Source organism: Anser cygnoides, chromosome 24 (assembly GCF_040182565.1).
Source record: "Anser cygnoides isolate HZ-2024a breed goose chromosome 24, Taihu_goose_T2T_genome, whole genome shotgun sequence".
NCBI classification, from domain to species: domain Eukaryota; kingdom Metazoa; phylum Chordata; class Aves; order Anseriformes; family Anatidae; genus Anser; species Anser cygnoides.
Window position 1 is genome coordinate 1,572,867 of NC_089896.1, and position 27,470 is coordinate 1,600,336.

Sequence of the window (27,470 nt, forward strand, 5' to 3'; positions counted from 1 at the left end):
GCAAATTACCAGCCCGTTACCAAGTCACAGCTCACCCCAGCAGAGCAGCCTGCAGCTGCTCCTGTTTTACAGGTGGTGGGTGCCACCCCAGTGCTTTCCAAAGCTTGTAACCTTCGTGAAACTTTTTTTCTTTTTAATTTCTATTCACCTCATTTCAGCCCCACATTCAGTTTTTCTGTATTTTTTAATTTTTATCAGTAAATCTCCCCAGAAGGGAAGAAAACCAAGAAAAATGAATACGGGGCAAGAGGAAACACAGGAAACCCGTGGGCAGCTATTTAAAGAGTCAGCGATGCCTCATGGAAAGCCCTGAAACGCATTCCAGTTAGTGACAAACCTGCTGCTGTGGCTCTGGGTCACCGTCCCCTTGGGGTCCTCGCTGCCCCCCAGGACAGCAGGGGGTGGGCAGAGCCTGACCCTCTTTCCTGGCATCTCCCAGCATCTTGGGGCAGCAGCCACCACGTAGGGCGGTTCTCCTAAATCCCTAGGAGCTCCCCAAACTATTTTGTGAACCCTGTACTCCACCACTTCAGTAACAACTGTCGATGCACCTTCGCTAGATCAAACGGTCGGAGCCTGCACACCATCACCGCCAGCAGCGACAGAGACCTCTAAAGCATTCAGCCCACAACTTACCTCGACACAGTACTTTTGGGGAGCACCCGCACAATCAAGCGTATCAGCCTTTTACCCCAAGACCATACCCTACCCCAGGCTGGGAACACAACCGGCTCACAACTCGACACCTCTTGGGCCCCTTCATCAATGCCACCCCACGGACTGATGTGATGTTGCCCGTAGACGGGGCTGCCACAAAAATAATCACTCAGCTTAAGGTGGCCGAGGCTGCTCCGTGCCTGTGTGAGACTTCAGCCTACCAGCAGCTCCTATGAAAACTGCCAGCGTGCTGTTACACAGTGCAAGGTTGGGTCTGTTCTGTGCCTTTTGAGTTGTGCAAAGCAGTAATCTGCCCTTCAGGAGAGACCATCTTACCCAGGCTGCAGCTGCATTTTAATCTGGAGGTAGGAGCACGGCAATAAAGACTTCAGGGAACCACTACACTTAAAATCAGGTTAGCTGGGAAGAGGGCCAGGCTCAATTTGGGGGGATTCCCTTGAGGTTTCCCCTCTAAACTGTACCGCCAAATGAAGGCTTAGCAAACCCCTCCAGGTCTTGATGCATCTGAGAGCAATACTGCTGCAGGAACCCAAATCCCACGTCTGAGTTCAGCTGGATCTAGCCAACTTTTGACACCCTTCACCTTCCTGCCTAAAAGCTGCAGGTCTAATAGTAAAGCAGAGAAAAGTAACAGAAACCCCAAAGCCTCCCAGTGCTGCAAAGCCTAAATAACGGTTTAATGAACACGCAACCCTCCACAGTCCGAGGAAGGAACAAGGAAAGGGCTGGATAAATGGTGTGGGAAAGATGACTTCGGATCTGGAGACTGGGGACCTGCTGAAACTGAAAATCTCATTTGCACCAAAAAAAAAAAAAAAAAAGTAATCTCTGTACAATAAGTCTTCCCACAATGTTGAAAATGCCCTACTCGGAGTTTGCACCGTTTGCCACAGCACTTTGTGCTGATGAAAGATGCTGCCCGGGCCTCGAGGCAGAGAGGAACAAGTTGTCCCTGCGCACAGCAAGTCTGTTTGGGGAAGGTAGGAAAACTTGACTTCGCTCATGTTTTCCTCTTACTTAACACTACTGTAAAATAAAAATAAAAATCACTGAGTGGAAAGAAAATGCCCCCGAACCAAAATTTCCATGCGACTGAAAAAAAAAAAAAAAAAAAGGTTACAAAAATACCATCTAGATCTATTTAGATGGATCGGTTGTCATCATTCCTCCTAGGGAGAAGGATTCTCAGATTTCCATGGGGCGAACGCTCAGAGACCTCCCTGCTCACCTCGGTCAGCTCTGCAGGGCAGATTTCCTCGCCTTGCCCTGCCCCACGCACGAGCCCTGCTCGCCTCCTCAGGGAGCTCAGAGCAGCGGGCAGTGAGCAAGAGCCAGCACCACACGAGCTGGTCCCAGCCTGGGCTTACTGGGGTGGTGGGGCTGGGCTCGCTTCAGGGCTTTGCAAAGAAAACGAGGCAAGGTAGAGGGTAAGGAAGATTTATTGCACATTTACCTTCACCGAACGTTTTCTGAATGACTGAGTAATCCCCTAGTCCCTTTAACGCAGGCCCTCCTCGACACACAATGCTTCCTTTGATGCTCATTAAAAGGTTCACCTTATGCAGGCGTGTAATTAGAGCTGGGCAGGATAAAAAAAAAAAAAAAATCCCCGTTCCGATTACTGCACCAACTATAGAGACCGAGACCCCAGCTGAACACGCAAAGCCAGCCTGGGAAAGACCACGACTCGAATTCCTGTCGCGCAGCAGCAGGAGCGCCCAGCACAACTCGCCGCCTCCAAAGTGGTCTCGGCAGAGCCCAGGAGAGGGAGCACCGGTGAGAAATGGCTCACTTGCAGGCGCGGGTTAACAAGGGGAAGGTGGGAAGAATTTGACAAGTGTAACGGGCAGAGTGGAAAACAGAATAAATATTTCCCCTGCATCCTAACTGACTGCAGATCCCAGCAGAGCTATAAAGATCTCCTAACAAGCAGCCTTTTTAAAGTCAGAGACAATGGTGCTGAATGTATATTTCAAATAAATTGCTTTCCTGAGTTGTTGGTTGTGTTTTTGTTTTTTTTTTCTCCTAAGTTTGAACCCCGTGCCAAGAAACTAAATGCTTTCAAGCGCTGTAGAAACGGCGAGTCTGCTGAAACACTTTTTGCATTCAACATGTGCAGCCAAATGTGGCCAGAAGTTATGACGGCAGAGCTCAGAGTCAGCAGGAACCTCGGCGATGAGGGGAGACGGAGGAAGCCGGAGTGAGGCCAGCTTCCCTAATGCAGAAGGAGCCACCCGACGTGGCCAGGGGACTCGGGCAGTGACGTGGGGCAGGGAGTTCCCTGGAGCCCCTCGGTGGTGCCCTGCCACCCTATGGACGGGCCAGCCGCGGCGATTTCCCCAGCCGGGACACGCTTCCCTGCTAAACCAACCCATGGCAGCGATGCCTCATCCCCACAGCTCAGGAAAGGTTCATCTCAACAGCGCTTTCGTCGTTAACTTCAGAATAAATATTATTTTCGAAACCGTTTCTCAGGGGACTCACCCCACCGGATCCCCTTCGGAGTCCCCCGCGTCCGATCGCGCTCGTGCTCGCTGCAAACCACGCGAGGCGAACGCTGCCCTGTTCTCCTGACAGCCGCCGGATATTTTTTGAGAGCCAACTACAAACATTGCAGGGTTTGCTGGCCCTCCCCGGGCTGTGAGAATGGGGTTTTGCTTGGATGGGAAAACAAAACGAGCAGAGCCTGAGGTCCTCGCGGGGAAATTAGATGTGCCCATTGTGGTTTAGGGTTGAAATGATCGGTCAGAGCGAATAAGTCCCCTTCTTTTATACTGCAAGAGCTTCCCCAGGAGAGGAGAGGGCTGCTCAGAGGCATTCCCTAGGGGACAGAGCGCACCTCTGCAGGTGCTGAATGCGTCCCTGAGGACACGAAGCCCGGAGTGCTGCAAGCAGCTTGGCAGTAACACTTTCATTAATTAACCAGTAACTTCTAGAAGATTTTTTCTTTGATGCACAGTTCACGCAAGTCTTCTGGAGACTTTGCTTGGCCTTTTCTTAGCAAGGACTGCAGTGGATCCTTCACCGGACTCAGACGCCAGACTGCAAGCCTTGGAAGGAGAAGGCTTTTCTTCTCAGAAGCAAGACAGGACAGCACGCATCAACCCCCAGCCATCTCCTACTACAGGATCTCTCCATCCTTCATCGAAGGATGCCTCTCTAGGGATGAAAGAAAACTGCTTTCCAGGAGCCCTGCAGTGGAACAGCATGCTAAGGCTGTCGAGGAGGGCTGGGGGAAGGGATGGGGGCAATGGGGATTGCTGTAGCGGGGTTGGGAGCCTGTGAGCCAACTGGGAACCAAACATCCCACCCCACACAAATCCCACCTTTTCTTACTGTGAATACACACTCTGACATCACCCTACATGTTTTTTCCTACAAGAATCAGACTAAAAAGTTTCAGAAGCACTGAGGCTGTGAGAAAAACAGGACAGCCCCCAACAAGCACAAGCAGCTCACCAGGGGAAGCCCAGTAAAACAAGAGAGACAGGAGGGATGGCGAAGGGGCTATCTGGCATCCAGACACCGAAGGTTAAACCTGGCTCTGCACACTGACACTAACAATCTTTCAACACCAGGGAAACTAAAAGCCTATAAGCTACAGGTTATCCTCCGGCAGCAGAGCAGGGTTTGGATTGTATTGCTCACACCATAAATCACCGTGTCAGCTGCCCCAGCCATTTCCACTCGCCCGAGTGTAACTGGGTAAAAGTGCCAGGCGCTTTCACGACAGCCAGCCAATTAGCTAAAGAACGATGAAAAAAAAAATAATCATAATACTAATGCACGGTGCCTTTTTCCGGAATAACAATCCACACATTTGCATAGAGCAGCTCAGCGCACGTCTGCATTTCTGATCACACCTCTGGGTGCATCCAAGGCGTTATTAATTTCCATCGAGGAGGCTTAAGAAGCTTAAATCGTTAGCACTCATTTACTCAGCCTTGCTGCATTTTTTAAAGCTGCCTCGTTTTCCGCCGAGGTGCAGGTGCTAATCGGCCAAAGAGAAACGCTGAAGAGGGAGGAAAAAAAAAAAACAAAACCCAAAGGGGCAGCGCCGGGTCCCGGCCCTGTGCGCGCAGCGGGGTGCGGGGTCCCCCCCGCCTGCAGGGGGGCTCCCGAGGGACACCCCGCAGCCGTCCCGCACCGCCCGGGAGCAGCCCCGCCGCTCCCCGCCGCTTTTCCTGTGCGAGTGATAAGGAGGAAATCCGTCCCAGCCAGCCAGCCGAGCAGACAGACAGACAGACAGACAGACAGACAGACAGCCGGACACCCCGCTCCCCCCCCCCCCCAGCCGCGTGCTGCCAGCAGCCCGAGCGCGCGGCTCGCACCGGAGCTTCATTAGAGGTGGCCGCCAATTAAGAGCCCGAGGCCGGGGCAAGGCAGCCGGGGAGGCTGGCGGCGGCTCGGGGGACCCGAGGCGGCCGTGCTGGGGGGGGGTGAGGGGGGCAGAGCCCGGTCCCTCCCCGCCGTGCCCCCGGCACCGCGCCGTGCCCGGCCGTCCCGAGCGCTCTCCATCCCGCCCCCCTCCCGGCTGCTCTGTCCCCTTCCAGCCTCCCCTCTCGGCGCTGCTCCGAGTTAAAAAAAATAAAAAAACCCATATGTATATATATATTAATAAAAAACTAGGCTGGAGGGAGAGGTTGCAGCCCCCCCGCTCGGCGTGGAAGGGAGCGCCCGGCCCGGTTACCTGCGCGCTGCCCCCGCCCTGCAGCCGCGGCTCTGCCATGGCTCTGCCCGGGGCGAGGAAGGGACCCCGGGGCTCCAGGGGGATCTTCTGCCGGGCTGCGATAGAAAAGGTTAGTTTAAAGCTCCTTATTTGGGCAGTGATGTAAAGGGAAGTTGGTCGGGCAGCGCCACCCCCTTTTTTTTTTTTTCTTTCTTTTTTTTTTTTTTTTTTTCCATTCACTACACATTGTTTCCTGTTGTCAAGCGGCTGCTGCGGCTTTCGGAGCAGACAAGGGAATCCTTCAGCCCCTCCGAGCCTGCGGCCGCTGCTCCGGGCGCTGCGAGCCCCGGCCGCGGCTCCCTGCCGGCTGCTCGGCCGCCCACGCGGGGGCAAAAACGCAGCCGGGCTGGAGCCCGGGCAGGAAGCGGCCCTCCCGCACAGCCCAGAGCTTTTCCATCACAAAAGAGGCTTCTTGCCGCCGGGGGAGCCCGGTTGTGCACCGGGGAGGCGGGGAGCGCAGTGCCGGCCCCTCCATCCCCCCATCCCTCCAACCCCCATCCCTCCATCCCCATCCCTCCATCCCCCCATCCCCTCATCCCCCCATCCCTCCATCCCCCCATCCCTCCATCCCCATCCCTCCATCCCCCCATCCCCCCATCCCCATCCCTCCATCCCCCCATCCCTCCAACCCCCATCCCTCCATCCCCATCCCTCCATCCCCCCATCCCCTCATCCCTCCATCCCTCCATCCCCCCATCCCCCCATCCCCATCCCTCCATCCCCCCATCCCCCCATCCCCATCCCTCCATCCCCCCATCCCTCCATCCCCATCCCTCCATCCCCCCATCCCTCCATCCCCCCATCCCTCCATCCCCATCCCTCCATCCCCCCATCCCTCCATCCCCATCCCTCCATCCCCCCATCCCTCCATCCCCCCATCCCTTGCACACCCTCCTCCTCCTCGTCCCCTATGCCCGGGAAAGCCGGGAGCGAGCCGAGCACGCCTCCTGCCCTTCCTTCCCCCGGGCTGCGGCTTGGAGGGGGAGGACGGGGGGTGGGGGGGGGGGGGTCACGGCCACGGCCAGCCCGGGGGCGTTATCCCGGAGGGACCCCGCGAGCACCCTCCGGGAGGCCCCGGCGAGCTGCCCACGCGGGGCTGCCCACGCGGGGCCGTGCCGGGGGCAGCCCGGGGCTTCCCGGGGAAGGGAAAACCGCTCGGAGCTCACCGAGCGGCCCGCCGCCCCCACGGCCGCAGCGGGACCCCCCAGCACCGAACCGCCCGCTGGGCTGCCCTGATGCACGCCGCTTTCCCTTTTTCCTTTCCTTTTTTTTTATTTTTATTTTTTTTTATTTTTTTTCTTCGGTTTTGATCAATCCCTGCCCGTCACAAATGGAGCCCTCGGGCTGGGAGGGGGAGACAAAGCGCTCCTCGGCACAGCCGCAGGCGGACACCGCCGGCAGCCCGGCGAGTCCCGCTTCCACCGGGGGGATGCGAAAAGCGCCCCGGGGGGGCTGCCCCCGCTCCCGGGGGGAGCCCGGCGAGGATCTCCCGGCACAGAGCGGGACAGCGCCGGGTCCTGGGGCTGGGGGGGTTGGAGGAGGACAAGCAGCCTCACATCCCGGGCTGTGCTTACGTCTGAAACACACGTGCGTATTCGGCAAAACGTTTCGTGCTTCCTCTGGTCATTAGAAATACCTCTGCAGAGAGGGCTTCACTGGGAAAAACGGGAGCTCTTACCAAGGTTCCTTATCTTGCTCAGTTCATCGGTATACGCTCAATAAGCCTGCATTGCCACTTCGCAGCGTATCTGGTAAAGCACTACGGTGAAAGCAGCAGTGGTAGAGCTGGCAAAAGTAGCAAACCTGCATCTGAGCCTTCCTTTTCTGATGCAGGCTACACAAATACATATATATATATATATATGGATATATAAATGTATATATATATATACACAAAATACACAAATATATATATACAAATATACTATACATATATATATTTATATGTCATTAGTTTAAAAAAAACAAAACCCCCACAGCTGGTGCCAAACCTATGTTCCTATCTGACTCCAGACTTCACAAAGTCAGAGTTGAGCCAAAAAAAAGTCATCTAAGGATGAAATAACGACGCTGTGAGGTCTCTACAATGGAAAGAATTATCCTGGCAGAAACCTAGCAGGATGTGCTTTTCGGGGTGAACATGAACAGCGTTGTCATTTTGCTCAGCAAACAGCATGTTGCTTTTCAGAAGAATTAATGATTGGAAACCCACCGCCGAAACACCCATCTGGCCGGTCTCCAACCAGCCGCAGCCCATCTCCCCGTTAACTGCCTCCACCAAGTGCTTTTGGTGCTAAAAACAAGAAAATACTATATAATACGTGTACTTTCTATGGGCTTGTTGTTGTCTTGGTATTCCAGTTTCACACCCAATTTCGGCTTCTCACATTCCGGACAGAAGTGAGAATCGCAGCGTGACGTAGAAATGCTTTGCAGTCTTATTGAATTTTGCTCCCATGCTGTCACGGTGTCCCCGCTCTTTCTCAGCCAGTCACTTTGCCGTAAGTAGGTGCAGTTGCACGAGGTCTTTAAAGACTCGTACAGACGCAGGCAGTGGACACGCCAAGGGGCCCCACAAGGACTCTTAACAAGTGCACGTGGAGCAGCCTGCGCCCTCCAGGCTCACTCAAACACTGAAATTAGCACTTTCAGCCTGCGATGACAAGGACAAGGCTGCTCCCCCAGCCACACGGAGCACATCGCACCCACAGCCCTGCCCCGGCCGACTCGGCTTTGGCGGGCTGAAAACTGACGTTTGTCACTTAAATGCAAACCAGTCTAATCAGGGGGTCTGAGGGGACCGGCGGTGCCAATAGAAGGGCCTGGATATGGCCAGGCGTCCCCTTTCTTCATCCAGTCGAGCTTTAGTGTTTGGGCAGTCATGTAATAAATGAAATATAGCTCACAGGAGCACGGATGGGAACACGAGGACTTTTTGCACAAGCAAAAGCATCAAAGAAGTCTCTTATTTACTCCATGCCAGAGTTAGGGGAAAAAAGAAAAAAAACAAAATAAAGGTTTTATCTCAGTTTCTGTGTAAGCACATCAGATTCCAGCTGAAACCTCATGACAGTAATGATTTGACTAGGCCAGATAGATCATCTCCTCCCAATGCACACAGAATTATCCTTCCCTTCTTTGCACATGGGGACGAACTGAGAACAGGCTGTGAGAACCACAAAATCATAGACAAGAAGCACTCATTGAAACGTCCCCTCCCAGTCCGAAGGGGCCGGGGCACCCAGCACGACTGCGATAGTTCCAGAACCTCGTCCATCGCAAACCCTCTTTCCTTGGAAGACAGCCCCAGGATCCGTGGAAATAGCAGTGAGGTGCTGATGCTGCTTTTAAAGCGCACCGCACAGCACTGAACACTGGCACATTGCAGATTTTCCTCAAAAGAAAACGCTGTGGATTTTTGATTTTTCCTGTTTATTATTTTTAACCAGCACATTTGCACCTGCCTCTCACACCAAGCTCCCAAACTCCCTCTTGCTGCTTATGGAGGTTGTTCTCCATGCCCCGGCATCTAAAAGGTCAAGGTGTTTTTCCCCTGCCCGGTACAAACGTGGCTATTCAATGCAATTAGTGCAAAGGTGTTTGCCCGTGGCGGTGGCTTTTCTTAGGTGGAAAAGCGCGGTTTTTGCTTAAATGGGAAAAGGAAGGGAAGGGTTCCCCTGGGGCTCCTCTCCCCACTGCAGGGCCAGGACCACGCGGGGTCAAGCCTAGGCCACGGTGGGCAGTTTTGTGGAAATCCTTTGTTCGAAGCCAGCGTTTACTCAGGCAAGAGACTGTCCTCGGGTCGAGCACGGCCAAAACAACCACATCTCACCTCGCGCTTAAAGGTCAGACTCTTTTCCTTCCCTGGGTGTTTAGACTGGTTTTGCCGCCTCCCCATCCTTCAGCCACCCCTGCTCACCTCGCTGGGGCCCGGCGTAGGTAAAAATTACCCACTGCCTGAAAAGGCCTCTTTGAAACCGTTTCCCTCTTTTCTTTTTTTTTTTTTTTGGAGCGGTGCTGGCTTTTCCACCTTCGCTGCTGCAGCGCAGGAGCTCCCGGCGCTGCGGTCCCCGGAGCACCCTGCGCCCTTCAGCCGCTCGCACGTCCCTAACTCATCCCTCTCTTTCCTGCTGCTAAATCGCCTTAACAGGAGCCGAAAGCTGGGTCAGTGCTTTCAGCTCTTCCGTATTTGCAGTTGCTGGAGCTGCTGTTCGGGTAACGGAGTGGAAAATGAGGTTCCCCCCCAAAAAACAACTCTTCACTGCAACATGGGAATCTGGGATTTTCATGTTAATCCTCCCAGTCACTTCACCTTTCTGTGGTGAAGTCTTCCCATCTGGGAAACTGCCTGGGGACTGTCAAAGGTTGTTTGGTTGTTTGTTTAAAGCCCTTACGTCCAACTACGAGCAATTGCGCTCCTGACTGCTCCTGATTGAAGGGGGCACTGGGAATAGTTTCCATGTCATCCTCCTCCTTTGGGAAACTTGAGGCAGCAGAAACGTATGAATCTAACTTAACTTTTTCAGACATATTTAACAACCTTTTACGATGTGAACTGTAAATCCCTAAAAGTGAAACAAGATCTTCAGAAGCCGCAGGCTCGTAGCCCCTCAGCCAGCACCGCCGGCAAGCCCAGCTTTTGGAAAACTCCCCCCGCTTTTGGAAATCGCACCAGGCACCTCTCCCGAGGCACGTGCATTTACGACAGCCGAACCCCAGGAGCTCACATCCCTTTCCAACGCTCACACCAGCAGTCGGGAGCCACGTGCCCACCGCAGGGCAGTGACCTCAGGCTGTGTCCCCCCCCCCCCCAGCTCATCTCGGTCCTGGCGTCGCTCCGGACCTCAGGCGCTGCAGGAGCTCTGCGTCTCGCTTTCCACATCTGCAGAATGGGAATAACAGCTTTCCCCAACTCCAAAGGTCCCTGTGCTCATTAAACATTTCAAAAGCATGCGGGAGAATCTACAATTATCCAAAAAATCACTGTGAATTTTCATTATTATTCCAACACTTACATTAAAGACACATGTCCTGGTAAGTAGCAGGCATGAGGAATCATTATGCTAATTTTAGACAGAGCATCTGCTCAATGTTAAATCTGAAACTTTGTCTCGAAGAAATAATTTAAATTATTTTTCTTCAGAATTGACATTTGTCAAACAATATGTCGCGAATAGAAATCGCAGCCAACTATGAGTAATCCGAGCGAACACACGCACTCTGCCGCGGCAAAACGCGCTCGGGGAGGGAGGCTGCTGCCTTTTGGCATGGCAGGAATTAATGAGTGAAATAGCCAGGCTGACGGGCTTCCTGCCTCGCAGCCGTTTCTGCCAGCTTCTGCTGGTGGCACGGAGGGAGGCGCGTCCCTGCCCTGTACCCTCGCGCCGGGATTACCCCGGGCAGCGCTCAGCCTGCCCCAGTGCAAGGGGCAGGCTGGGACCAGCGCTACCTGTAGGGACCAAACAGCCTCAAAGCAGTGCTTATTTTGTTGCTAGAATAAACTATGTGCGTGGCTTAGAGGCACATCTTACCCAGTATTTTATTTATTCGTTTATTTATTTTTGCACATGCATCTGAGCACCTTCCCACTTGCCTAATCCAGTTCTGCAAAGTAACTGGGGACGGGAGATACCATCTCCAGAGCCCGTACGTGTCAGCCCTGCTGTGTTTGCACTGGGGGAAGGGATGCAGCTACTTTCAAGCACACTTTTTCTCTTCCTTTCTTCCTATTAATTTTAGTCCGGTCGTTTCCAGCATGCCTGGGGAGCCCTGGGGATCTGGAGGCAACTTCTGAGTTTTGTGAGTTGTCACTAAGAAAAGCAAATCCAGTGTTTGGAAGCTTAAATTTGCTATGCAAATGACTGCACCCCTCTGTAAAAATGTAAGATTTACAAATCAAAAAAAGGTTGGAAACCACTGACATAGACCAATATACAGTAAACACCCCAATAACCACATCAATACCTGCGAAACAAGGTATTACAGAGCGGGTCCACATCTTGCAGAATGTGTGTCTATACATAACAAGCGTTAATTTGAAAATTAAATAAGCATTTTTAACATATAGTTTGGGTTATACTGTAGACACAGAAGCCATTTTCCCTCCTGAAAATATTGCAAAAATAGAAGGGTTGGTTTGCTTTTAAGAACGGAAATTGAATGGTGACAAATCGCCATCATACTGTCCACTGGTTACGGCCTTTTGAATTCCACCTAGAAAAGTTCCCAAGTCCCATCAGAAATTGCTCGTCTCAGATTTCCTAAATGCCTGGCTGTAAAATCAGCCACTGATCCCCAAGCCACCTCCTTTTTGGCAGCTCCATATGTATATAGTCTGCAAGTATCTGTCAGCTTTTTAGACAAAAGATAGCTGGTATCTAAAATTTCAGTAACGCCGGCTAAAACCTCTTTCTCCCTAATTCTGATCTTGACATTTTTCAAGGCAACACAATCATTTCTGACTGTGAAGTCGACAGCTGTTCCACCCAAACACCCTGCTTAGATTCATTTTACCTTAAGCGCGGGATGGCCAGGGATGCCTCTGCTGTGAACCCCCCAGCAGGGACGGCGATGTCCTGGCCTCAGTGGAATTCCCCCGAAGAGCAACGCCCCACACATCACCCCGAGGGTGAGCAGTGAAATGTGGCTTCCGAGCGCCAAACAGGAAACTAAGCAAAAGAATTTAAGAACTAACAAAAGCATATAGGAAATCCTCAAGGGGCAGGGAAGGTAAGAGAGAAAAAATAAATAGCACACACCCTGGGGAAAGTAAAAGGAAACAGGGCTTGCCCTTCCACCACTGTCAACCCACTCACTTTCTGTTTACTCCAGTGCGAGGGAGAAGTTAGGAGCACCTAAAGGTGGTTTTGCCCCATCCTCCCTCCCTGGTCACACCAAAGCGGCGTCCCCCAGCCAAGGCGACCTGCCCCAGGGTGTCCATGAAGAGTGAAGCCGGTGCTGCACAGGCTGTTTGAGCCCCTGGGAAGCACGCACGATGCTGGGCAAACCACTTTATTTGAATGCCATGCGCAGGGAGAGCACCGGGGGCTGGGTTTTTCGGATGAGCTCCAGGATTTAAGTCGCACGTCCCAACACAGCCGTGCTCAGACGCGGGTACCCCGCTTCGCTGCGGCAGCCTGCACACCTTGGTGCATCTCAGCAGCCCACCGCTGCATTGCGCTTCCTCTGCCCTGGTACCCGTATGGCTGAGATGAACCCAAATGCTGCCATCACCTGCGTTTAGAGGAAAACCCCGCGCAAAGCAACCGCCAGCTGCTTCTGGACTAAAAGAGGGTCGGTTTAGATTAGATATAGGGAGGCAGTTCTTTACCCTGAGGGCGGTGAGGCCCTGAACAGGCTGCCCAGGGGAGCTGTGGGTGCCCCATCCCTGGCAGTGCCCAAGGCCAGGCTGGATGGGGCTGGGGGCACCTGGGCTGCTGGGAGGGGGCCCTGCCCGTGGCAGGGGGTTGGAACCAGATGGGCTTTCAGGTCCCTTCCAACCCAAACCCTTCTGTGATTCTATGAACTTTCCATACAGTTCCTCCAAACCCAGCCTATCAAGCGGTTAGAAACTGCTCTTAATGCAGTAATACCAACAGCGTGTGTTTGGACCAAAACTCCACAAATAGCCCTATACAGTGAACACAGGCAATAACGCATCAGTAACGTCAGTAATTTTTCTTTGAATAATAATTTCCCAAGACTGGACCTCTACCAGAAGCTTCTGTTGCTCCTTGCATTAATTGCATTAATTGCATTACCTCATTTCTGCCTCTCGCTACAGAAACTTGCAACGATTTGTCAGCTCGTATTCCCCCTTTCAAGTCAGAATTAGCAATAGGAAACCAAAATAGTTTTATTGGTGGACTGTGTCCTTTTAACAAATTTCAGTAGGAAAACATCATAAGTTTTGCATCTGTGGCTAAATGCAACAGGACTTGGGGGGAGCATCTGGCTGCTAACATTCAGCAGTTTTTGGTGGAGGCTCAAGGGAGGGCAGGCAGCAGCCTCACAACACCAAAAAAGGGAATAAAAAAGCATCATTCGGGCAACATCCATAACTTTATAGTTAGGATTTTGATTGATTTTTTTTTCATTTGTAAAGCAAGGAATTTAGTTCTTTGATGTATAAGAAAATGCACACAGCACAGCTTCTCCAAATTTACAGCATTTGTTCTTTAAGTAAAGAAATCTGTACCTAGTGAATACAACACCAGAACTGGTGCAAAACCAGTTTCTGTGGCAATCTTGTCTCTGCCGTAAGTGACCGCCCAGTAGAGTAACGTTGGCTCTGAAATACTTTCTGCAAAATTAAAATTCATCAAATCTTAAATGTAGACTGCACTAGCAAAAACATAATTAAGCAAAGTCATGAAGGACTATTGTACTACACCGATGTGGTCGCCTGGGCCACATCAGCTACTTAACACATCTCTGAAGCCGGGCTGTTACAAGACAAGGGATTGCAGCTCTCTTATTTACCGTGGCCATGCGTTCACCAGTGACTGGAAGGAAAGGGCAGGAGCAGCAGAGTATGGCAGCAGCTCTCCTTGTTCAGGTGCCACTGCTCATTAAAAATGTTGTGGCCGCCCTTTAGTTCGGACACTGGGGATCGAGAAGCTCCCCGGCTGCTTTGGTTGGCATCCCTGTGTGCTGCTGCACAGCACAAAGGAAGCCTTTACAATAGAGACAAAAATGGTTGGGGGTTTTCACCCTGCACACCTTTTCCCAATCTGCTATTCTTGGCAGCACAGGCCTCTAACCTATTCCTAATAAAAATATATTAAAGTCTGCCTTCTGCAGTAAGCTTGCTGGCTGGAATTTTTCTCACCCATCTTCAGATTTCTGCAAAGTAAATATCTCCACACCTCCTTTTATGGAGGAAGTCCTAGAGTTGATTCACTTCATTGCAAGATACACATCTGAAGTAGTAGGTGAATCATGCCCTGGAACATTTTTTTTTTCTCTTTACTGACTGCAAAGGGAGCGTGGATGACTCCTCAACTGGAGAGAGATGAGAGAGTCCCAGCCCTGCTGTTTGCACTGCCCCGAAACTCCAGTACCGTGCTCTTAACAGGATGTATGTGTGTGCATGAGTGTGCATTATTTCACACTTCATCAAACCACTAGAAGTGTCACCTGACTACCCACACTGTGCTTATTATGTATTATTCATATATTCAGTGGTATATTATTCACTAATGAACTCTATACAAAAAAATACATACAGTTTAGACAAGGAACTTCATCAAAAAGACCCTTACAAATAAGATATAGTAACTTAGAATTTATAAACTTAGGAAATTAAGACTTAATTTCACATACACTTAAGACTTCAGGTCACATACAAAAAAAAATTGAAATAAGCACATGTGAAATGAAGATATCCAAAATACCCTAACACCCTAAATCAGCGCAGGAAATCATAAAATTGCCATTGCAGTGTTTGTGGCTTCACATCAGCCAGAACCTGCGTTGCTGTTCTTGGTCAAGTCAAGGGCCATCCAGTCCCACACCCTTCTCCAGGAGGTCCCTGGCCCTGGCAGCAACCTGCACCCCAAGAGGATGTAGCGAGGGACCTGAAGGACGGGTCTCTCCATTCAAACTGCACCAAGCATCATGATAAAATCCCAGAGCCGCAAACAGCTTGCACAAACGGGGAAATAGCTGCAAAACTCTTGGGTCACTTGGAAGTCTACGTGCAGCCAGCAATTAGCCGACACATCCCCACGCGGCCACGTAACCTTTCGCATCGGCCAAGCCCATACCTGCCTATGTGGCTACAACCCCACGGGGGCTGGAGCATTTTCAGGTGAAGTTCAGCCTCCAGTAAGCCCCTCTGGGTAACGTACGGGCTAACCTGGCACTTGGATGGACCCGGCTGGTGGGTGGGCAGCTGCTCCCCCCCAGGGGGAAACAGCTCCCGTGCAGCACCAGGGAGCGGTGGGGCCATTCCCGATTTCGGCTGGAGTTTGCTGACATCCTTCCAAACTTAGATTGGACAGTTTTGAAGTAAACAGTCCACAGGCAAGATCCCATCTGACTTAATGCAACCGATAATTTTTTTTTGTTTCTTTGTAGTTTGTTGTTGTTGTTTTGGTTTGGTTTTTGTTGTTGTTGTTTAGTCTGGCTTTCCTATAAACAAGGCGGCCACACATCTCATTAAGGATTAAGGGCGTTCGCATAACCACCAGGACAGCCACTGATCAACTTCCAGTGCATGAGAAGGTATTACCCTCTGATTTTTATTTTTATTTTTATTTTTATTTTTATTTTTATTTTTATTTTTATTTTTATTTTTATTTTTATTTATTTTTATTTTTATTTTTATTTCTGCTGTTCTACATTTCTATGTTCTTTCTCCTGCATTCAGGGTCACTAAAGCAACTTGAATTGGCCATATTGATGACTTGGGGATCTATCAGTGCACAAGATGATGTTCAATGGTCTAGGAGATGAAAATGCAGACTTCTGGGAATCTAGAGAATGGCACTGAAAACCGAAACGTGTCCTTCAGTGTCCAGATTAACTGGGCTCCTACATAAGCAGCACGCACTGGTCCTGCAGTATTCACAGCATGTACATCTTCCCGTATAAAAATGCAAACTTTCAAAATGGGCACCGTGGTGATGACGTTTTAAATACCTACTGCTTTATGAATACTTCTCAGATTTTTTGTTTGTTTGTTTTAAAACTACTTTAAGTTCATTCTTCAGTGCAGCATTGTCTCAAAAGTATATATTTTGCCAATTTATTTTATTGGTTGGGGAAAGAGAAAGTAAACACGTGGTAGTCCCCTCTCTTTGCTGTTCTCACTTCATGTGACAGAAGAGACAGTCCAGGAGCAAACCTTGATGCTTTTGGTTTAGTTTAGGCTTTTTTTTTTTTTTTTTTTTTGTGAAGTGGAAAGAGAGAAAATCATTTTCAGCATCTGAGCTTCCATGCCCTGGGCAGAAACGGAGTGAGCCTTGTCCCACACAGCTGCTGGCTGATGCTTCAACAATTTGCTGCTACACCAGCTTGTGTGAACTTTGGGCTCGTCAATCTGTGCACATCCTGCTAATTTTGGAGAATGACGCTTTTAAAACTCTTCTGCTCACCCTTGTTAAGCTTCCCATTATAACTCCCTGAAACATGCATTATGCTGCAGTCCCCTTCCGCAGCCCCTTGGAGACTTCAACCAAAAGGAAAAAAAAGAAAAAATCACAAAGCCTAAATGTAAAATCAATGCTTCGAACTCAGGGGGTCTGGAGAAGAAACACGGAGAGGCAGCACTGCCTAAAAACGCGTGTTTGAGCTGTCAGGCACATATGGTGGCCAAATAAAAGGGTACATTTCTATGAGAGCGTTTCTGAAGTGCTTGATGATTTATTTCTAGATGTAGGGAGACAGGACAGGCACACAGTGAATTTCAAGGCAGCAAAGGCCTGTTGTAAATCAGATTGTCATTTTTCCTATCTTCTGAAAAGAATCCCAGAGAGGTTAATTTAAACAGCGAGGTATGTTTCCCGCTCCCTCAATTTTCTTCTCTCCCTCATGGCTATATGGCAGAAGTTATGTTATTGCTTACCTCCAGGGCAGGAGAACAGAAAGGGACTTCTGCTGGAGATCAGCCAAAGCTCTGTGCTGGGTATCAGCAGACGATGGAGAAAACCTGTGAGCTTTAGGTCATGTCCAGATGTTTTTGCATCTGCTTGGGCATCTTTGACTGGCTTTGGCAGCTGATGTGGTGTACACATTCAGGAGGGCAATCCAGAAGTGCCATGCTCCAAACTGCCTAGCCTTGGAGATGCCTAAACCTGACTAGGAGCCATGTAGGACCTAAAATATCGCTGGGTCCTCGCATCTGGGCACCTACACGTGCTCAGAAATGTCCCAGGCTTGGGAGCTGGATGCTTTGCTCACACCTAATCTACATCTTGATGAAGGGAAGGCATCCGCTCAAAGTCCACCCACTAGGTACAGGCAGCCCCCAAATTCAGCACGAAGCACGGGAGCTGCTCTCCAATACAAGAACCACTGACGAGCAGTCAACTCCTTCCCAATATTGATACCAGGATGAGTTTTATGATGTTATCTTGGACCGGGGGTTGCTGTTTCCTTTATACACCTCCTAATTCCTCACCGGGAAAGACAGGAGACATCGCGCTTCAGTGGGGACTGCCGTGCAGGGTGGTGGCAGGATATGGCCCTGACTGTCTTGGCCACCTCTGTAGGCGTTCAGGTTTTGTGATAAAAATCTCTGCTGCACAGCCACAGAAGAGCACGGAGATTCCCCGGTGGGCGAGGGGCCCAAATAACGCCCTGCCCTACTCCCAGCCCCATCCCGGCAGCCCTCAGCCCCTCCCGGACCCACCTCCACAAGGCCAGAGAAGCACAGGGGCACAACAGCAGGTGGGGACCCAAATTCGGGACTCAGAGGAAGGGACACCCTGCCCAGCTCCTCCCAGGGTCGTCCCAGGAGAGCCTCAGCCCCGGGGTCCGGGCGTGAAACCCACGATGCTGATGAGGCCCGTGACCCGCGAGGTGAGTCAGCCGGAGCTCACTACGGACCGAGGCGGGGATGGGCCCCGTGGGGGATGCAGGGGAAGCACACCTGGGGATTGCACAAGGCTTTACAGCAGGGTGTTTAGGGAAGGCCCCAAAGGTGGGGAAGGGAGGGATCAAGGTGGTTTGGGGAGGAACACGTGGGAAAATAGAGGGATAAGGAGATAAAAAGGGCCATCCCTGTGCAAACAGTGCTGGGCAGTACGCTTCTCCAGCCATGACGAGTGCGGTCTGTCCTATCTTCTCATTAAACTCTGTTTATAACAATTTTCCTGGGGGAGGGACTCCCTTTGCCTGTGTACGTGTGCACAGGGTCTGAGTGCAGCTGGGACCAGGGGTGAGTGTGCACCAGCAACGGGAGCGGGGTTCCTACGTCCCAGCACCAGCAACTGGTGAGACTGGGGACCCAGGCCCAGCTCGGGGATGGTCTGCAAGTCTAAGCTCACCTACTGGAGGGATCCACATTGTCCATGCGTGTATATATATTTCCCACTAACAGATCTCCATCCTGAAGTGTGACCAAACAGCCCTGAGAGAGTGAGAGACAGATAACTTTGTTGTCCATCCAGGAGATCCATGCCACCACCACCACCGCCCCCCAAAGCTCTATTCTGCGATCAGCAATGCTAAGCTTCCTTCCCTGACTCTGCTTACATGTTTAAGTGACTAGCTTGGATTTTCTGTCTTTATATATATATTATTTTACACTTCCATTTCAGCACAGAAAGCTCCTAAAATTTTCCTTCCAGGGCTTGAATCTAAGTAATTACAGGCTACGGTCACACAGTATATGCTGGCTGGTACAGCTCTCTTCCCTGCCAGAAAAGCAGGTCAATTATAAGCAATGAACCACATTACCAGGAGAGAAAGCTGGTTTGAATTCTGGTCAATTAGTGCTTAAAACTGTCGTGGAAGAGAAAGGTAAATTGAGCTAATACAGCTACGCAGGCAGGCCGACATATCTCAGCATCGAGCACAGACAGCAAAGGCTTAATTTCTGAGATGGCAGGAATTAATGATGTTTTGGCATAAAATCAGCTTCAAACCTGCAGGGTGAAATCAGTGAGGTTCCTGGCCCGTCTCTTCTCGCCTCCTTCTTCGGGTCCCCGATTGAAAAAACATGCCTACTTAGGGAGGGTGCTGAAACACGTAATTAACTTTAAGGATGTCCTTACATGCTTTCCCGTGACAAAGTGCAAAGAGCTGCAGTGTGTAAGGGCTTGCTGGACTCCTGCCATTCCCATGACTGCCCCAGCCAGGGAGGAAGAGGAGAAGGAGCGAGCACGAAGCAGGCTCCCTCAGGCGCCCCTTGCAGAGGGCTGGCTCTCAAATAGCCCAGAGACCTGGGACCAGCAGCTTGAGTTTGTGGCTCCCCGTCCCCCTGCACCCCTCTTTTGAGCATGGCCTATTGGAAGCAGTGCAAACTTCAAAGGAAAGGTTGAAAAGAGATGGTTAGCCTGAAAACTTCATTTTCTCCAGCTGGTAAATGTGCACATCACCTCCCAGGGGCCACATTGATAGAAAGGGAGAGCCAGACACCTCTCAGGTTTCTGCTCACTACTGCTCATGCAATGCCCTTTCGTGGTTTATCATCCAAGACAGCAGCAACCAGTGGGATATCGCAGCAGAGCCAAGCCCAGAGGAATGACAGACAAGGGAAATCAAACACGCAGTCCCCAGGGCAGTGAAGGAAAGCAGCAGATGGAAAACAAAGGCTCTGCCGCCCCGGAGTGCCTCCTGCAAGCTGGGAAGGGGCTACGGCTTGGTGCTCCTCATCCCTGTCCCACGTCCCAGCAAACATGCAGGGAGCAGACACTCCTGGCTCTTGAGAGGCTGCACACCCGTGTCACGGTCAATTCAGTGAGAACTGGACTGTTGTTTTTAATCCCTGCCTTGCTGTTTGTGCCCAGACCTGAAGGGAAACATCTGACATAGGTATGTTCTCACAGGCTCACTGCATGGTTCAGGTGAGAAGAGACCTCGGGGACCACCGGGTCCAGCCCCCTGCTCGAGCAGGGTCACCCCCGGCAGGGTGCCCAGGACTGCGATATGACCCCACGGTGCCCCACAGCTTCCCAGCCCCAGGGCTTGTTGGCACAAGCTGCCAGACTGGGTGGACTGAGCACCACGAAGCACCTGGCATGGACATTGAGAACCTGGTCCCACGCGTCCATCCCGGTACTACGATACCCACGGCGCTGCACTCGCCGTGTGAGTGCTGCCCTGCCCTCACAAGCCTTCATCCTTCCACCGCCGGAGCCAGGAGAGGCTGGCATGGACCAGACCTAGAAAAGCTTGAGGTCGGAGCCAAGGAGCACAAGTTGGGTCCACCACATCTCAGGACTGTCCCATCCCGGCTCCAAAATACCAGTACCGCCTTACGAGAAGGTGCTGCGTGGATCCTGGGTCCTCGGGCTCTGCCCGCAGCATCATCGGCTTCCCCCCACAAAACGCATCTCCTCTCCTTATGCAGCACAGGGTGGGACCCAGCCATGCATAACCTGGATGAGCATTAAACCTTAATGTACACCAGATCGTGAACTGTCACAACAGCAGCCGTCAGCAGCTCATTGCACATCACCACACGGATTTACAGTGGCACAAAGCTGATTAGGTAAGAAAGGAATCAAGGAATAAAGCTCTGCCTGGACACAGCAGGGCTGCGGGACACCCATTTGTTAGAAGAGGTTCATCCCATGTTTCTTCTTTGTGTTTGGGTTAATTCTAGCATAAAGTGGGGTTTGTGAAAGCCCAGGAATACTCTGAGGTTGTTGGCAGGCGGTTTCACTGGACTGCTCGCTCCTCCAGCTTTTCTTAAAAAGCTCAAAAGCAAAGCAGCTGAAGCTCGGGGAGGCAGCGATGCCCCGAGCCCTAGGCTGGGCTGCTTACAGACGACCCACTGCAAAACCACCCTGCAGCGCTGGAGGCTCAATACCTTTCTCCACTCTGCTAAAAGCCCTGGTGACCTGAAGCGGCCTGAGTGCTCTCAGAAGTGCCTCAGCCGACCTCTGCTTATCTGAGCAGCTCCCAAATCCCAGGGCTGGAGCTGTGGGACCTGCCCGTGGACCCCTCTGCAGACATCTCCCCCCTCCACAGGTGCCAGCACTTCAAAGGCAGGTGCAGAACATCCCATAATAATGAGAATAAAAAGAAAAAAAAAAAAAGCCTGCTCGCTAGGCAGGCACTGTTTGACACCCCAACACGTGAGGCTGTATTTCTTAAGCAGCCTTACTTTTCTGTAGCTCTCACCGAACGGATCTATGTGTCGTTTTATTAATATTAGCCGTGTCTGTCTGGTTTTTAAAATGTTATTAAGGTCCACTCCAAGATTTTCCTTGGCAATGAATTCCAGGGCTTAATTATGCACTGCGTTAACAGGCTTAGTGTTTTTAAATGTAACACTTAATCTCGTTAGAGGCCACGTGCTCTTGCATTTGCAGAGCAGGTTAAACAACAAGACCAACGCACCCTGCTGTATACCTTTACAGGATGTTTATTGCATCGACCGAATTTCTGCGTATTGGATATGGAGCAACTGCCACGCATCCTCGAAGCGAGTCACCTTCCTAGATCTTGCACTGAGTTACAGAAATCCTTCAGGTCCATCTCTATTAGTGCCAACAAAGCTCAGAATGTCTCTTGTTCCATACCCGTCTCAGTGATGCTCTCTGAAGGGTTTGGGGAAAAATACATGAATTTATACACTGACTTTCTTCAGATAAATACTTCATGTTGGCTCTCTTGCTGCCACAACAAGCAGATGACAAAATGCTACTGCCTGCAGATTGCTGTAGCATAAACAACGCTGTCCTACCAGGACTGCCAGGTCTAACAGGTTTCAGGTAAGGCTCCCCCTTTATGTGAGCTGGTTAATGCACACGCAATGCTTTTATACTGGCTGTCCTCTTTGCAAAGGGACAGGGAAGAGAGGGGGAGGTTTCGTGCCAACCTCTTCCCCGTGCTGTGGCACCCACGTTTTCTCATTAACTTTCCCATGACCTCGATATGCTGACTGGATCTAACAGTGATGAAGATCAGGTACGTGCACAGGTTTCAGATTAGCTCTTCCAAGTGTTACGTGTTCATAGTGAGGTCCACATTAGCCTCCAGTTTTTAATATTGACAGTCAAGATACTGTATGTTCTTTCTGCACCCAGAACAAATAAGGAAATGAACCTACCCACCTCACTGCTGGAATTAGCTGTTTACTCACCTGCTTAGTTTTGTTTCTTTGGTGTAATGATAAGAGGACAAATAAGAAATCAATAAAGGAAAAATAAGGGTATTTTGCATATCTGTGTCAACATGAAATTGAGCTGGTAAACATCACTCTTAAAACTCAAGTATCTTCTTGAGTTTATAGGTTGTTTTGTATTCCAGAATTAAACACATAAATATGGTCACATGGGATTAAAAGAAACACAAAATATTAAAAATACTAACTCCTTTTCTGTGATAAAATATATTTTTTCATCTAAAGAACATAAGAATAAAGAATAAACAAATAATATTATATTTGCTCCTATGGCTACATAGCAGCCATATGTCAGAGCATAAGTTTGAAACGTGACTCAAGATGACGATGCATAGTCGTGAAATATCTTGTTAAAAGTCCTTGACAGTCAAGAGCTCCCATGTTACAAACGTCAACAGCAGCGTATCATTTTCCACTTCGGGATTTTCACTCTCTAATACCCATATTATTTCAGCACACGTACTTGATGCATCATATGGAAGCAAACCCGTCATCCGTACACTTCACAGCAACATTGTTCACGTCGACTGAAGATGACCCAGCGCTCACAGATAATTTTAAAAGCTGTGCTGTTTCCTTTCTCACGGAGGCTCAAATATTGAAATGCACTCAAAATTTGCGTGCCAATCCTGGGCCTCCATTAGGACAAACTCTCCCAGTTCCCCTGTCGATTTTGTTTGATCGCTTGCACGTTACCAACATATACGCAAGGATACCTTTTCTCCTGAACCTGATGGTGTATGGACGTTCCCCTGCATATATTTAGTCATTGCATTTCTGAAACTTTCATAGAATAGCGGAGCTTTTGAGCAAGTGCAATTTGTTCTTACACAAATCTGCGTATAGATGGAGAACGGTCTTGTTAAATTACACGTGGAAACGTTTTGTGGAGAAGCCTTAAAAACAATCCGACAGAGTAAGAGCATATCACAGAACACAACGTATTCATGAGTGTGCTGCGGATAAAGTACAATTGCTGTGCTGTTGTTATTTTTTCAAATATTGTATATTTAGATGGCTATGCGTGAAAGACAACAAGGTATGAGGGATGACATTGGAAAAAGAAGGTTGCTTTTCCCTATTTATACTGTTTGTGGCTTCTTTGAATAGGATTGCGTTTGTTCTTTTGGATATATGCCTTATGGAGCCTAAAAACACTTTCCTAAGAAAGACGTGTTTCAACCTGAATTTTCTATATACCTTCCAGTTGAAAACTGGAGTACACAAATACCCCACCGTTTGTCCAGTAAAACTGGAAGGAATTTAAATGAACAAGATAGGGTAAAAGTCTCACCTTAGAGTCATAAACAAACGTACAACAAAACATGAGGGCTTGTTCCCCTCCCTGATGATTCTTCCCAGGAAAACAGATAGCTGATCTCTGCTAGACGGGACTCAGGGGCGCTTTGCTGGCTGAGGACCAAAAATACTGTGCTGAAAAATGCTAAAATAGGTTTGGGGATTACTCTGTCTAACTGTTAAAATGAGTTGCCATTACAATATCCTTGGTTTCAGGCTGTAGTCAGGACCCGGCCAAATAAAAGAAGCCTCTTTCCACCCCTTCTCAGCCATGGGAGTGCCTAAAGGCTGGAATTCAGGATCTGGGAGATAACCAGCATGAAGTCTGAGCAGGACACGCAGCCAGAAAGATCTCCCACAGAATCTGATGTATTTTGAAGAATTTAATCTTTTGGAATCTTTCTGAATTAACATTCATTTTAACTTGCAAACCCCTGGGACAACTTTGTACACAAGCTTCCCAAGAAACCCAGTGTAGTAAAGAGAAGCGTCTTGGGAAAGGCGCTAAAAATAGGGTTACCACAGCAAAGTGCCCAAACATGCACAGAAATATTTCAGTGCAAACAGAACCTGGGTTTCACTCTTTTCTACCCTGTCTCCCAAGCCCATATTGTGCCACTGCATGGCACAGGTAGCTACAATTAAAGTTCAGTATCTTTTCTCTGCACTGAGCTCCATCCCTCTCGTGTCCGCCTCGAACCTCAGTTGCTCGCAGCTGCCCCGTGTTTCAGCTCAGCCCAGCAGGCCCTTCTGTAACTCTGAATGAACAACCATCAGCTTTCTAATTTGGGATCCAAGAACAAGTCTCGGAGCCTGGGCATGCTCCAGGAGACCAAGAGAAGTCACATCAATAGCTGCACTCTGCTTCGTACAGACCTCCTTAGCCCTGGGATCTTGGTAGGCTTTACAAACACCAGCTAAGCATCTGGATTCTCCATGAGAAAGGCATTACTTATTATCAGAGCAGGATTAGTAGCCAGTGAGTGATTTCTGAAGGGTGGCAGAAGAATGATGTGTGGCTGGACAGGGCTTCAACTCCCAGATACCAGCAAGAGAGTTGCTGTGTTGTGCTTTTTTTTTTTTATTTTTTTTTAAGATGCAAGTTTGGTATTTTTGTTTTTGTTTTTAATATTTCTGCTTCTTCGGAGAATAATAATGCACTGGTTGGGGGTGCAGAAGCAGCCTCTGCCACGCTGGAGAGCTGCCTCTCATGCATCTGGAGCAGGACTTTGCAGGACTGGGGGACAAGCAGCGAGAGCAAGCCAGATGCCAGAAGCCGTGACCCAAAGGCACGTGTGCCTGTTTTGCATATGCTATCCCCTTCAGCACGTGCCAAGAGAAAGTCACTGAAACCCAGACGGCTCCAGGCAAGCAATGAATGGATTCTCGCAGCTCCTCGAGCCAGCAGGATAATCGGCAAGGCTGGGGACAGGAGGCACAGCCTTAGAATCATAGAATCATAAAATATCCCGAGTTGGAAGGGACCCATAAGGATCATCAAGTCCATCTCCTGAAGATGGGCCGATGAGAAGAAGATCTGCAGTTCAGGCTTGTTTGGGCAGCCTTCTCAATCACGTTTAAGAAGTTTGCCCATCAAGCAAATCTCCCCCAAATTAATGAACCTATCTTTTGATTTTATATATTCTCTCCTCAATTTTAGAAAAAGGGCACAGCTAAGTTGTTTGCGTCCTCTGGTAAGGCTTTTCTTACGATCTTACGTGTTTGGCAGTGATCGTGGCGCTTTCTCCTACGTGTCCAAAATCAGAGAAGTAACAAAGGGTTTCTCAGCCGGAGCCCACGCGGAGGTGCAGGTCAGAGCTGCAAACACCCCGGCTGACTGACACCCAGCATCACTGCCCACCTCGCTACTGGGAGATGCTCAAGATGCTCTCTGTCCTTCCCCCTTGTTTTGGTGCGGCGGTGTGCTACTCGCCCAGTAAGAAGCGGACAACGGTTACCAGTGCCCCACAGACTCCAGGTGGCAGGAGATGCCAACTTGTTCTTAAATATGTAAGCTCTGGGAAGAGCCGCATAGGAAGGTGCATGGGAGGGAGGAATTCACCAGGCTTAAGCTCAAAACAGCACTCCACAGGCAACAAAACTTAACCCCAGAAAGCATTACAACAAAATTTTTGGTGCTTGCTTAGCCTTCGTACAAAATTAAAGGCAATCCAGTAAAAACACAGCCTTATCCTGGTAAGAAATCATCCACACGTTTTAATGTGCCACCTGCACATACTGCGCAACTCTACAAGGCCCTAAATATAAACAGACAGCCCTTTCCTGGCTGTTAAAATGAACACTACCTCAGCTTGTTCTCTGAGCAAGCCAAAATTATAGCTGTTTGGAGATCAGAAACGTTTTAGGGTGGGACACGCTTTTTTTCTCTCTCTTCTTTTTACAGTGTTTGTAGTTTTATGAATAGGGCATTCATTGTGCCCTAACCCCAAAGATATATCCACCTTGGAGAGAGGGCTAAAATTAGTATATTCCTAAAACTGTCAAGAGGAAAGCCAGCTCGCGTGGGATGCTATAGACGCGGCAGGCAAAACAACATCCCTAAAACAGCTGGGTCCTTTGCTGCACCTCTTGTTAGAGAGCTGAGGGGTTTGCAAAAAAAAAAAAAACCACATATGCACTGGTTGACCTATCTAAACAAAACAAAACAAAACAAAAAAAAGACTTTTTCCTGCAAAGTCCAGCAGCGGAAAGCCGTGCCAGCACATACATGCCTGACCAGACAGCTTCTGGGAGCGGAGTAAGCCTCAAGATGTGACTATGTGAGCAACGACCGTATTGAATTTCCATTCCAGAAGACACCAAATCATTTTACAGGCAGTAAATCCAGAGCTGATATCCCTTATTATGAAATAACAGGCAGGTCTGGATGGAGCATGCCACATTCATCAGCACAGAAGCAGGGGAGAGGCAAAAGAAGCCTCTTCATCACTCCTGGATGCTGCTGGGGAGCAGGACGGAGGGATGGGGCAGACACCTTGCACACACAAATCTAGAAGTGGATAAGGGAAGCAGAGCCTCCCTGATAGCCCTGGCTGCAGCGAAATCCCCAGGAGCAGGCTGCTGCTGGATGTCTCTGTGGGTATGTACACCTACATCCCGAGCGTGCCCTCGGAAGCCTGCCGGTGAAGGGCACGCTGGTGGCAACGCAGCACGCATCGCACATACCCCTCCTTTCCCAACCTTTGCTTACATTTCATCCGGTCTACTCTGACTCCAAGGTTTAATAAAATTGAATCCCAGCATGTCTTGAATTAATTAATTAGATCTCGTTCCAAGCTACCGTGCCAATTTCTGCAATTACGCTGTTGCTCACAGAGGAGCTCGGAGAGCGGCTGCATCCATCCCCGAGCAGCCAGGGGCTGGGGAGCTGAGCCACAGCACGGCAGAGGGGTTGCTTTTAAAGCGCTTTGGGTTTTCTCCTCCTTCACTTCCCCACTAGAAAAACTCCGGCAGCATGACTGGTTGTGTCCCTGTGTATCACGAAGCCAGCCCTGCTCCGCTAAGCACCAGGAGCACAGCCCTGAGCCATGGAGCACAATTCCCCCGGCTGCAAATCGAGTCTTTAGGCTTCAAAATTGGTGAGTTTGGACTAATGGGGTAGCTGGTTTCATCAGTCCATCGGCATCAACTACGGATCTTTTGCCCCCTCCCTATGTTCCTAAGTTTGCTTCCCTCTTCAAGTCATCTGCAGTAAAGGATTATTTTATCCAATAATATATATATATATATATATATTCAAAGGCAAAAATATTTGTTTTTCACCAGGAACAAGCTGTGGATATTTGAAGGAAATTAGATATTTTGACAAGGCAGTAGGATTATTCTCTGTATTGGTCTTCCCTGATAGATGAGTTCCAACAAGCGTGACATCCCCCCACACACTCCATGGAGCCAACACGATCCTCCCAGCACTTCTAGCAATCTTTGCCCATCTTCACCGCC

At 49.8% G+C, this 27,470-nt stretch overlaps 1 protein-coding gene across 22 annotated transcripts in view; it reads right to left on the reverse strand.

Moving 5' to 3' along the window:
* The window catches only part of HIVEP3 (HIVEP zinc finger 3), a 292,513-nt gene that overhangs the window by 109,992 nt on the left and 155,051 nt on the right, over positions 1-27,470 (reverse strand). For 3 of the 22 annotated variants that reach the window (XM_048073018.2, XM_048073008.2, XM_048073014.2), the window contains exon 1: positions 5,369-5,888. The exons of the other annotated variants lie outside the window; for them this stretch is intronic. The gene's annotated coding sequence lies outside the window, so the exon portion shown is untranslated. Of the gene's footprint in view, positions 1-5,368; positions 5,889-27,470 lie in introns of those variants that run through there. 22 annotated transcript variants of the gene reach the window in all.